Source organism: Pseudonaja textilis, chromosome 2 (assembly GCF_049901715.1).
Source record: "Pseudonaja textilis isolate UNSWEBS1 chromosome 2, rPseTex1.2, whole genome shotgun sequence".
NCBI lineage: Eukaryota > Metazoa > Chordata > Lepidosauria > Squamata > Elapidae > Pseudonaja > Pseudonaja textilis.
In genome coordinates, this window is record NC_141991.1 from 32,838,827 (window position 1) to 32,852,481 (window position 13,655).

The 13,655-nt window shown below is 36.0% G+C and overlaps 1 long non-coding RNA gene across 2 annotated transcripts in view; it reads left to right on the plus strand.

Annotated features, from left to right (window-relative positions):
* The window catches only part of LOC148126820 (uncharacterized), a 127,464-nt gene that overhangs the window by 25,221 nt on the left and 88,588 nt on the right, over nucleotides 1–13,655 (plus strand). The window contains exons 2-3 of one of the 2 annotated variants that reach the window (XR_015741397.1): nucleotides 11,393–11,460; nucleotides 12,188–12,289. This is a non-coding gene — a long non-coding RNA (uncharacterized LOC148126820). The remainder of the gene's footprint in view (nucleotides 1–11,392; nucleotides 11,461–12,187; nucleotides 12,290–13,655) is intronic. The other variant, XR_015741398.1, reaches the window with a different exon arrangement.

A 13,655-nucleotide genomic window follows, 5' to 3' on the forward strand; every position in this document is an offset into this window, starting at 1 on the left:
ATCTAATGGGAAGTGGAATGGGCCATTACTATGTATGCATTCCCTGGTCCAAATGGGAATTTTGACCTAGTGGTGTGTGTATAAATAATATTAAGCCATGTTGATCAGGGAAAAGGGGGAAAGGGGAAGGAAAAGAGGGAAGGGAAGGGAAGGGAAGGGAAGGGAAGGGAAGGGAAGGAAAGGAAAGGAAAGGAAAGGAAAGGAAAGGAAAGGAAAGGAAAGGAAAGGAAAGGAAAGGAAAGGAAGAGTATCACTTTAAAATCTCTCTTCCCTGCTGCATAATAATAATAACAAAAATATCTGTTAGGAATATAAGTCACCTAACAGGTATTTGGGTTAGAAATATATAAACCAGGATAAATATTTTAAAACTGTATCTTTAAGAAAATGCAAAACTGTAATTAGGTGTGGTTTCTCAAACGGCCATAAGGTGGAGCCAGAAACCTGGTTTGTCTTATTCTTAATCTCAGAAAAGAGTGTGTCTGAGTGAGTCTCTCTGTTTCCTTCTGTTGGAAAGTATTGCTGTTCCTCCATTTTTCCTAATTGACTGATATTCATGGATTTGATGTAAGTCTGATACTGAACTGTTTTTGACACTGGAATTTGTTATTGGATTATCCCTGGATTGAAAACTGAGTGATTTACTTGTGAATGACTTTGGATTGCTTATTTTGGATTTTGCTTAACTTTTCTGGAAGTAAAAACCTACATTTACTGTACAGCATATCTGTATGCTGTGTGTGTATTATTCAAAAAATATTCTCGATACGTCTCCCTGTATGCGCTAATTCTTCTAACGGGGAATTACCTCAACAATATCCTTAGAAATAGCAGCATTAATATACTTGCAACATATTTCTATCTGGCACAGCAAGAACAATATATGGGAATTCTCTGGCTGCATTTTCCTGCTCTCCATCTGCAGACAGGAGCCGCCAATGCTGGTGAGAATAAGGAATGAAAAGAACCATGACAGAAATGTCCTTACATCCCTCTCAAGCCAACAGTAAGGATAAGAGAATGTCCTACAGTTCCTAGTAGATCCCCAAAAAACTAGAAGTGGAATTTCTAGGCAGCCAGTGAAGTAAAGCTTCCAATGCAGTTCTACCACTGCACTTGTTTTAATAAAAAGAAAACAGAACCAATCCACTTTTTACATTTTTTTTTTATAGTTTCAAGCCTCCTCTAACCCAGCATCCTCTTCTGGAAACATCTGAATCAGTAAGAGAAGAATCAGAGCCAGCAGTGTCAGAGGGGGAATATGTTTAAAATAGGCAAGATGGCAGCTAGGCCATTTGATCAAAGCCTTGCTTTTTCATATGTGTGTGCCACACTGAAGCACATACGAAAGGAGCCTTGGTATTTGATTACAATGCTGCAATCTTTCTTGTTTTGTTGTTCTCCGTAGCTGTAGATAGCAAAGGACAATTAAATCATATCTTCCTTCTCACTGCTCTTCCTTTTGTTATTAATTTTGTTGTTTTCTGCTGATTTTCTGCAGTTCACAGACTTTTTACAATGGAAGACCCTAATTTCTCTACTTACTGGTCCTCTGCTGCTCATATAGAAGTTAGAGCAACGAAGATGATTCTATGGTTAGCAGTCCTTGCTGAAATAGTGCTTAATAGCTGTTGGCCATTTTAGGTTGCTGAGGCTATGTTGGGCACAGCCTTCTATGCCTTTTGGCTTGGGCAACTGCCTATGTAATGTCCAATAGGTATTCTATATTCTTCTCAGATGTAAAACTATTTGGAAAGTCTGTGGAGATTCTCAGACATCCAATTCATTGTTGTCCCAAAGGCGCTTTTTCCAGTTGCCTTTTGAAAAACACCTTGGGGGACAACATTTGTTTTGCTATCTCCTGAATGGGAGTTAGACCAGTCTTCTTTAGAAAAAGAAAACTCACATTTCAACCAATTTAAACAAGGAAAAAGAGAAAAGATTTCATAGCACTATATGACTAGTTCTATCATCAAGGAGCATGTTAGAATTTTTCCACTGCTAACATTGAAAAGGGGTTTCCAGAGACCCTGGGTTTTATTGTTTGTGTTATAGAGGGTGAGAGATTATTTTATTATTTGTTTGTTTGTGTGTTTGTTTCAATACTGCTGTATTTCCTAAGAGGTCATATATAATTTCTTTACTTCAATGCCATTCTACATATTCCAAGGCTAATCCTGGGTGCTGCCAGCCATGACTGCTCACTGCCAGCACTAACATTTTCTCAAGTACACATTGACTTGGAACATGTGAGTGTTGAGGGGGAAATTAACAAGCAGTCTCTCTGTTTCCCCCTTTAAAACCAAGTCAAATGGCACATATATACTGGATTGTCCAGGGTGAAGTAGGAGTAAGATAAGTGGAAGCCTCTTGTGATCCCATCAGAGAACTAGTGACCTGCCCTTCACTCTGTTTCTGAATGCAGATGTAGCAATGTCCTGAAAGACTCCAAATTTATGCCTGAAGTAAACCAAACTGATAAGTTGGTAGAGCAGAAAAGGGCCCTCTGAAATTGGGAGATCACTTGTGGTAGATAATTTCTGCACCAACAATATGTTACTTTGAAAACCTGAAAGATGAATAAACAACATCCATGTATGGTCACCCAAGTCCATCGCATCATATATTAAAGAGAGCAGTTTATTTACTAATTGCTCAATGACGCTGGGTCAGAGGAAAAACATAGCAAGAAGGATCCCAGTTGCTGCCCTTAAGATGCCCCCCATTAAAACTGTAAAGAAAACATTCATCCTCAGCCGTATAACTAAAGTAGAAGAAAGCTAAGCTAGCAAGGTTTCCCAGCATACCAGTCTTCTAGCTCAAGGGTAGACAAATATAGGTCAAGAAAAAACCATGAGAAAAAAAACTCCTTGATTCTTTACAGCCCAAATGATTAGAATTGATCATCCGAGTTCTGACCAGTATTGTGTTGATTTGCATAAATTCACATCAAAGTAGCTGATCTTCCATAAAGTCCTAATGTACAGCTACATATTGAAAACATGTGTTTTCTATTAGGACATAATTTTAGAACTTTGTGTTACCTTTCTCTCTCACTCTAGCCACCATAAATATCAGTAGTATGATAAACAAAGTCTTCAGTTTCAGAAGAAAATGAGCCAACATGTTTTTTAACATCTATGCAATGTTCAAGCCATTGTCAATATACATGTGGTTGCAGGATTCACCTCATTAAATCAACAGTTAAACAAGTTTAATACACACCATTCTATTGTATTTCTTAGCTAGTTGCCAGCAGTCCATCACTGTTGACTTCTCTCTTGGCATTTGAAATCAAGAATTCATTTGGTATCACAGCAGGTGTTTCAATTCATGTAAAAGTTCAAATTAAATGTTGATTCTGAGATGCCAGAAAGTATTATGTTGAATAGAAATGGAGATTGAGTGGAAGGGGCCATTCTTGAATTGTGAAGAAAACTTGAGACCTCTACCAGAATTGAAATGCTGTCCAATTAAAATATGATTTTCAAAATTAAAGCAAAACAGATGCTGAAGGCTCAACATTCGGCTGATTTAACCCCTGTCTTCTAAAATCACAAGTCTGGGAATATCTATATTGTGGATAGGTCACCACATGTTGTGAATATTGCAAGAAACATAAGAAGACATTCTTGTTCAAAGCTCATCGGAAGAATAAGTTCTCTTAGCTATATTTTACTCAAGCTGCTATGCTGACCATTGAAAAATATTAGTTGCACAAATCTATCTCATATCACCTTCCTCCAGCCATAGAGGTGCTTCAGAAAGTTTTGTAAAGACGAACAAAAGCAGAATCTACCTTCCCATATTGTGTATGTGAATGTCAGTGGTGGGATTCAAATAATTTAACAACCGGTTCTCTGCCCTAATGATTTATTCCAACAACCAGTTTATCAAACTGCTCAGAAACTTAACAACTGGTTCTCCCGAAGTGGTACAAACTGGCTGAATCCCACCAATGGTGAATGTGTTATTTTGTTCCCATGAGCGCATCTGCTCACATTGATAATAAAGATTCAAATTCAAATTGTTGCTTTGTTCATTAGGTAACAACATTTTATCTCCACCATTAAGGGCTTGTTTATCTTAATGATTTCTGCCCCGTTTCTATTTATTTTAGAAATGAATTCAGAATCTACAAATAATTCTAAAATGCTATCTCTGTTTATTGTGGCTATTTCATTCCTTTAGGTCATTCAAAGTTTAACATCGTGAGATCACAATTGTGAGTGCTAGCTTGTGTTTGCTTCTAAACGGTATCAACAACTGAAAATTGACATTTCAGTATCCGAGTCCACTCAAGCACCCATGTTTCGTATTTCTTCTGGGCATGCCCTTCTAAAGGAGATGAGTCCAGAGAACCTGTGATTTTTGGTGAACATAGCTTTCAAATATTAATCAACATGGCCAACATCCACATTCTGTTTGCTTTATAAACATTATATTGTGTCAGTAGCCAACCTAAATCTCCCATTAGACAAGAACATACTGTGCCTCCTTACCCCCGAAGCAACTGATAGGACTAGTTACAGCCAATTGATGTGCTCACCATTGGGTGCTGAGGACAAAGCATGTTCAAATTAAACATGAACTCAGAGTTAACTTTAAAATGTATTTTGTTCTGAAAACTGAGAACTCTGAGCAGCAGAATGGTATCTGCTTTCCATTATGCTAATGGCCTTTTCTTCCCCTTGTCAACATTCAGGCCTATATCTAAGTGCAGAATTTGGCTCACGCTTCAGAAAACATCCTCTGTTTTTCTGGTATGGGTTGTGTCTATGCTATTGAAAAGCCAGATTCTACATTTTTTAAAAAAGTACTACAAAAGTTACTAATTTAATAACACCCTATTCCCATGAAATGGACATTGTTGGTTTTTTTCCTTTCCATTTCTCACAATATAATCTCACTGACTACGTATTAAAAACTGACCTGCTTGAATCGAGCTCACCGATTCTCATAATCCTTCTACGAATTCTGCATGGAAGGCCAGAATTGGTTGCAAATTGCAGCATGCAATGCAAACAGACCTGCAGCTGGTTCCATTTAGGCTTTTTGCCTCTTCTCATATTAGTTCCCAGTTCAGGGTTCAAGGGAGGTGTGTATCAGCCCACTCTCCTTTCACTGTTTTTATATTGGACTACTTTTTTGTTCTGTATCATGCTGTTGCCATCCTTGTTCAGATTTTAGGAGAAGTGGTTAAGTTTACTGCATCAATCTCAGATTCAAGACATCATATTTTCTTCTGACATTTAGCATAAGGAGAGACAAGGCTGGAGACAAGGCCTTGGCTGAAAGGAGGTATGAGTCAGTGAGCATTTTTGTAATTTAGGCATTCTGGGTGAATTCAACAGACCCAATAAATACAATTTATTGGTAAAGTCATGAAGAAGAGGAAAAAAATAAGACGGTGATAATTGGATGTTTTGAATGGATAGACTAACACTTACTATTAAGGACAAAGAAGAAACTGAATATTTTTTGATATGGGACCTATTTTACCAATGTTAGATAATAAAAGCAGAAGTTAGAAATATGGGGATATGTTAAAATGGAGATTTGTCAAAGTAGATGTTAAATATTATTGTTATTATAGTATTAAGGTTATTATGATGAATACTATTGTAAACAGTTTGATTACAATTGCCTAAAAACAATTGTACCCAGACAACACACTGAAATGGAATTTTTATATGTTATACAAATAAAATAAATAAAACACACACAATTTTTGACATTTTTTAGGACACCACTGACCCAACTTCACATTTCCAAGATTCTTTTTTATTTTTTTGGAACTCAAAAAGCCATTAGTTAGAACTGGATACATGCAACATTTATTTTGCATGTAATTCTGGGCAGATTTACTTAAAATCAAACCTTATTGCGTGTAGTATAATACACACTTTTATGTAGTCATACTTTTTTACAAATTATTTAAACATAGGCATCCCAAATGTTCTTTATCCAACACTATTGTCTAGTGAGAAAAGAGAGGGATTTTGCTGGAATTTTTAAGTAACTGAGACACAAAGCTTAAGATGCCTAATGTTAACGAAGGATTGCTTAGCTGTGGCAGCATTGCCATGTTTCTGAAACAAGGAAAGATTGTATTATTCAGGTTACTTAACTCCTAAATCATCATGTTTGCTTATTCATCTTTAGTGCCTTTGAAAGAAAGCTAAGAAAAGAATATATTGATAGTTCCATCTTTTATAAATCCTGGCAACAGCATTATTTGATTCCATCTTCTACATCTTTCATGTTCATAGTGCAGGGATGTAAAACTCACATCGTCATGGCGGTGTCATGTGATGTATCAGGACTTTTTTCCCCTTCGCTAAACTGGGCGTGGCCGTGGCCAGCACATGAAGCGTCTGGCCCGCGGGCCACGAGTTTGACAGCCCTGTTCTAGTGGATATCTAGGCACACTTGCATTCTGTTTATCTACAAATGGTTTATCATTTGATTAAGAGATGAAAAACAGTTGTAGGGGTTTTTATAGACTATGGATTAACGGAGTTGGAAGGGACCTTGTAGGTTATTTAGTCCAACCCTCCACCCAAGCAGGAGACCCTACACCATTTCTGACAAACGGCAATCCAATCTCTTCTTGAAAGCCTCCAGTGATGAAGCTCCCACAACTTCTGAAGGCAAGCTGTTCCATTGGCTGATTGTTCTCACTGTCAGAATTTTTTTCCTTATTTTTAGGTCTCCTTGATGAGTTTCCATCCATTATTCCTTGTCTGGCCTTCAGGTGCCTTGGAAAATACTTTGACCCCTTCCTGTCTGTGACAGCCCCTCAAATATTGGAACAGGTATTTCAGCCTGAAGGTTAAACCCCAGTTCAAGATGATCAGCTATTGACAGACTTATAGGATGGTTTTAACAAGGAATTGTTCCTAAACATAGCCTTAAGAATGTCATATGTATAAAAGCTGATCATGATTCTAAAATATGTATTCCAAAAGTTGTTTTGTCAGACTTTTAGTCCATGCACGAAGTTGGGCAGCCCCATCTATCTTAAAGAGTTCCACTATTGACTACTGCCTTGAAACCTGGCCCTGGATCACTGTTTAAATCCACTTTGTTCAAGGTATTTTATCTTCATTTGGAGCTTGTCAACATGTCTTCTTCTCTTTGATTATCTTTCAAATATTTCCACCTCAGTAAAATGATTCCTTTTTAATTGAGGTCCCATGATATTGCCATTCTCTCTTTGCTGCTAACTGACATAATAATAAACAATTTGTCTGTTTTCTCCAAATTCACTCAGAATCAAATAGAGGGGGAAAGTGGAATATGCTGCTGTGTATGTTAAATCAAAATGGTGGTATAAACACAGTCCTTATAATGCAGAGATGTTATTTCTGTTGTTAGATATGTTTTGTATCAAATAATTACCATAGCCAGAGAAGCTGATATATGGTTTCACTTCTTTTAGCAGTTAAATTTTAATCATATTGACTGAGTCACATTTTAACTTACTATAATACACACTGAGAGGATTCAGTAGAATCCATGCTAAGCTTGGATTCCAAATACTTACTTGAAAAATATTGGAAAAGTAAAATATTGGGGACATATCCAGGTATTTCAGGAACATTAGAAGCTGTTTATAACATCCCAGACAGATTGTATGTCACTGTTTCAAGGACGAGCAAGACCTAGAACCACAACTATATCTACAAGTATTTTTCATCAGTTTAGCAAGTATTTCTGATTCCTGATTATTTAATCATAATGATGAGAGAAATTATTCCATTTCCCCTAAAGTAACATTGCTGCAATAATAAAATAGTAGGATAATCCAGAATAGATGCAGTATTTTAAAAGCACTTTTGTTGAATTCTGAAAAAGTTGTTTCTTGGTTCAGAATTTTTTTGGGTATGTTTGCATCTTTTGTACTAAATTCTAATTGTAAAACAAAGCAAAATAGATCCTGTCAGATTCAGTATTTGTAATTATAATCAATTCTGATCCGTTCTAATTTCTTCTCAATAAATTTCTTATCTTTTGCTGATATATTAAGATGCTGGTACATTAAACCACATTTATATTACTGTAAAATTACTTAATGGGGAATCTTTGACGATTCATTTATAATGTAGGTGATAGACTTTTCATGCTGGTGATTCAAACCATGTTCCATTACCTGAAATTGCCTGCCAGAGCTATGGAAAAGGATACTGAATGTTACTAAAAGGAGGTTGCTTGGCCTTATCACTGTTATCCTTTTTGTACTAACTATGACCTTTGTTGCACCTTCTATGTGGAATCTAATCCTCAGTTCTAGTTTTAGTATACTGCTTGAGTAAAGCTTTATTGTTTTGATTTATACTTCTCTATACTTCTCTGAAAGTACAAATGATTTGTACTTCTCTTTAATGGTATAAAAATCAAAATATATGCAAGTTAAATATATGAGTAAATAATGAGTAATTAAAGCCAGTTTGGTCTAGTAGTTAAGGCACCAGGCTAGAAACTAGAATACTGTGGTTCTAATCCTACATTAGCCTCAAAAACTGGCTGGGTGATCTTGATCCGGTCAATCTCTCTTCGCCCACAATGTCAATCTTGAGTGGTAAGCCTGTCAGACAATCTCTGTCGCAACAAATGGATTGTCACTACATTGATCAAAAAAAGAGCAGATCCTGCAATTGTGGGAAAATGCTAGGAAAGTAAACAAAACCTGATAAAGTAATAAACAACCCAAGAACCACTCAAATTCTAAGCATAAATTTGAGGTGCAAATCTATCTTTTGAATGAGTCATCCACAGAATATTTCCATCAATGGTATCTTCTTATTCCGTTGTTAAGAAACTGCTAATATCATTCAGGTATGCCTTTAAGTTGTCCAGCTGCAACAAACTTACATACAGTTATGAAAAATAAGTAGTCAACATTTCAATACTGCAGAGCACAAATTTTAAGAGTGCACAGCATTTCCAGTTTAAAAGTTAATAATTCTGTAGACATATAAAAGAAAGCAAAGTTCAGCCTTTTTAATAATTATCTATAATCATAGCAAAGGCATATAAAAATAATAATTTAACAAAAGGACACAATATTTGCTCACTTATTAATCTCTTCTATTTAAATTACTTATGTATTATTACTTTTAATATTCTTTCCATGGTGGAATGTATGTGAGAGTTGGAGATAAAATGAGACAGATGTAGTGACCATGGTTACTATGGGAGCTGTTTCCTTAGCAATGGCACAGCAAGTCATCAAAGCAATCAAACATTTCTTCCCTTTCTCATTTTATTTGTTTTTACTAGTTTGCATAGACCAAGCAGCAGAGTCAGCTATTCAGAAAAGAATTACTTTAAAGTAGGTAACTAAAAACAGATGGGCAATGGGTCATCTTTCACAACTGCCACCTGGACATGGAGTTCAACAACTTTTGAATGATGACCAACCAAAAATCATTTTCTTTTTATGGTAGAATTTTGGCCACAGCAACAACAGCATTGTTGAGCCTTATTGTTCATGCCATTCCCAAACTTTCTGATAACCACCCAATTTAATTTAATCTTATTTTGTGTATTTTGTATCTTCTGTGTTGGATGGCCCTTCTAGCCTAAAACATACAGTATGAAGAATGAATGCTGAAGAAGCTTCTTGGGTGAGAAGTGAAACGCCGTCAAAGAAAAACCAGAAAGTCCAGTTGCCTCTTGAAAAAGCACCTTTGGGACAGTATGAAGAATGGTTTCAGGATTTGGGTATGGCTAGTGTAGATTAGATAGAAGCAACCTGGAATTAACCTGGAAACTTCCTAACAGTGAGAACAATTAACTATTCAAAAAGCTTGCCTCCAGATGTTGTGGGTGCTTCATCACTGGAGGTTTTTAAGAAGAGATTACTAGATGGTCACTTGTCTGAAATGGTATAGCTTGAGCAGGAGTTTGGTCTAGAAGACCTCCAAGGTCCCTTCTAACTCTTTTCTGAATTAAATTAAATTAGCCAGTTTTGAAAACAGTGGCCTTTCAGAAACCTCTCAACTGCATCTATTATTTGTTTCTTTAAAGTCACTCCAAAGGTACTTTTTCAAGACAGCTGGGTTTTCTTTGCTTTTCCTTGAAGATGTTTTGCTTCTCATCCAAGACGCTTCTTCAGTTCTGCTGTGGATGACTAAGAATCTCCACAGACATTTATTCAAAGTACTTTATTTATTTAAAGAGCAGCTAATAAAATAAGCCAACCCATGTTTGCAGGCTTGCTGTCTAAAAAATATGCAAAAAAGCAGAAAGATATGTGGAATGATGATGGGCTAAAATTCTCGTAATTGCTAGCAGGAATGGACATGTTTCTGAGAAAAGAGATTGTAACTGCTTTTTCAGGAGTGATGATGAAATGACCTGCTTTCTGATTTCTTGAATGTCTATTGAACACTGGATGGGTGAGGTTAGAATTGGGTAATTTTGGAAATTTCTAATATTGTCAACAGAATTTGAATTATATCTAGTTCTCCAAAATACCCTGCATTGGTGTCCTTGTCAAAAATAGTTCAAACAAAAGAATAAAAGATAGCATCTTGAAACCAAGCTGATTCTTAACTGACTTGCCCTACTTCTGTAATTATGTCTGACAAAAATTAATTAAAACTGCCAATTTATCTATTACATATGGATAGAATATTACATTATTTCCACATGTAAGCAGAAATCATGACAAGTAAAATACAGTGTACAGATGTGATGTTCTGTGTGTCCATGTCGATATTGCCTGGGCATGTAATAGCTCTCTTGGACAAAATTGCCTCCATTCATTCCATCTCCATATTAACCTCATTCCATCAATTCTCAGAAATGGATAGCAAATACTGTTCTCCATTTCATTCCACTGACATGATGCCAGAACATAAATGTGAAGATCAAGGAAATGCCCACTAGAAAAAGAATCTGGATTTCTTCCACTGTGTTAAAGTTACAGCCTAAATATCATCTAAGCCCTCAATTAGATTTTGTCATATAATATCAGAGTTCTATGTTAGAACTGGATATAAATGACAGATTGTATTGAACATTATTAGGATCAAAAATAGTCTTCTTAAAAACCATAAATGCCTGTCAATAAGCTCCTTTTTTTTTTTTTTGCTATCCTTGGAACTTGTTCGAAAGCCTTTGATTTGTATTTGCATGTCTTAGCCAAACTATCCTAATATATAAATAATATTTTATCGAAGGAAGTTTTATTAATAGAGATAAAAATTACTAAAAATAATCTTTAGAAAAATATTGAGAATGTCAAAATTCTGAAGAGGTTCCCATTCTAGTGAATTGTTTAAAAATATCTATTTTAGGAGAGATTGGTATCACTAGACTCTGTAGGTGTTATGAAACAGCAGCAAATTATTAGTTACATGTTGCTATTTATTTTTACCAGGAATGATGGGAAATTCCAGCTCATCGGGCTGCCCGACTTTGAACATGATGGATCTTGAATGAATGCTGGTGAGATAAGTTGTATTTCCTGCTTTGTTTTGTTTTGAGCTGCTGATTTCTGTATACATGGTATGTTCCCTAACATATAAGATTTGTAGGACTATTGACATGTTTGACAGCAACAACATTTAAGCAGCTCTGTTTTTTACAAGAGCCTTTTTTAATCCTATGTTTGTGGAATATCATTGATAATATCATACCTTTAATGAAGGATGAAAAATGCCAATACCAAATATTGTAATATACTTCTGGCCAGATTGGATCTCTTTCAACACATGTGAAAAACACCTGTGCATAAAAATTTTCCACTCCCTTGGGGTCAATCTGAGTTACTATAGTTCTGTGGCACAAAGCTTTTGTAGTTAGTTTTGCCTGGTATCAATTGAGAAAGGAGTAAACTGTTCATTATGAAAGATCTGATTGTTGTGTTATCACAGATTCTAGAATCGTACTTGAATTAGCTTGCTAAGTAGCACTTAGCCATAATTTCCTGTTGGTTGTACAGATTTTAATTAATTTTGCCAATTTGCAAATAAAAATTAAATCTAGTTGAAGCATTAAGGGGTTCACATTTTCAATAAATGGCCCTCCGTGATTTAACCACATGCCTCCTGTTAATAAAAGTGGGAATTACACAGCTAAATCACCCCCCACTGCTTTAGAAATGTACCCCCAAGGTATACAGATCAGATGCTGTATGTCAGATTCAACGTCTCTGTTTTTCCCCTCGATTAAGGCTCCAGGACAGTTTTCGGGTACAACATTTTATTTGAAGAACACATTTCTTCAAAAAGAAAATAACGGAATGGAACTAAGAAGACACAAATACCTTTTAACTGTAAGAGGACGTTCTCCAAACGTCTAAGTAAAAGTCTTTTTACTTAGGTTGCATTTCAACACCTTTGATACTTATTCCTAATTTGTCCTTCTCAAATAAGAGTTTTGCTGAGTTTCAGAAAAAAGCAGGACTCCGTGAAGTAGCAAGTTACTAAAACTGATGTTAAAGTAAATTAGGCTTCATACATAGCGCTGTTTCATTGTAGAATTAATAAAACAGCTGGAAAGATAGTTTCTGGTCAGGGAAAGCTTTTATTTAGAATGCTAAGGTTCAGACCAAAATCCTACTAAGCACATAAAAGTATTGAGACAAAGAGTATACAAAATACAATTTGTATTTATACTTAAAAGTCACTTCTTTTATTACATTGGTTTATGCATCTGCAGAAACTTAAATTTTGTACACTGTTCAACATGCTCAGTACAGTAAAATTTCTGAAAAAGTTAAGTTCCTATTAGGCATTTACAAAATTACATAGAAATATAGAAAACTGACTGCAAAAAAAGACCCAGTGGTTCATCAAGTCTGTCTTTTGAGGGTTTTTTTCTTTTAATTTATTTATTATATTTTAATCTTTTTTAAAAAAAATATTATTATTTATTTATTTTTTGTTGGATGATAAACATGTGTTTATCCCAAGCATGTTTAAACTCAGTTACTGATGACTGACCCACTACCTCTGCTGGAAATCTGTTCCAAGCTTCTGCTACTCTTTCTAAGAACTTTCTAACATTATTGCTGAACTTTCCTCCTGTCAATTTGAGGTTATGCCCTAGTGTTCTTGATTTTTGCTTAGCAATGAAAATATTGCTTTCTAGAACCTTATTCACACCCTTCATATATGTGAAGGTTTCTATCACGTCCTCCCCTTTCCAGTGATGGGATTCAAAAAAATTTACTATTAGTTCTGTGGGCATGGCTTGGTGGGTGTGGTATGGCTTGGTGGGCATGACAGGCAAAGGATACTGGAAAATCTCCACTCCCACCCCACTTCTGGGGGAAAGTTACTGCAAAATCCCCATTCCCTCCCCACCCCACTAACCTGCTTTCCAGCTCCGTTTTCCTGTGCAGAGAAACAAAAGAAGACCCAGCTAATCAGCTGGGACTTGGAAAGCAGACAATAGATGGAGGCAGGGCCAGTCAGAGATGGTATATGCTGGTTCTCCAAACTACCCAGTAATTTCTGTTACTGGTTCTCCTGAACTGGACAGAACCTGCTGAATACCACCTCTGCCCCTTTTCCCTTCTGTCATTCAGATTGTACATATTCAGTTCTTCAAATATCTCCTGATACATTTTGTCTCTCGGACCCTGCACCATTTTTGTTGCTCCACTCAGGATTCGCTCAATCTTATCTATATCTTTA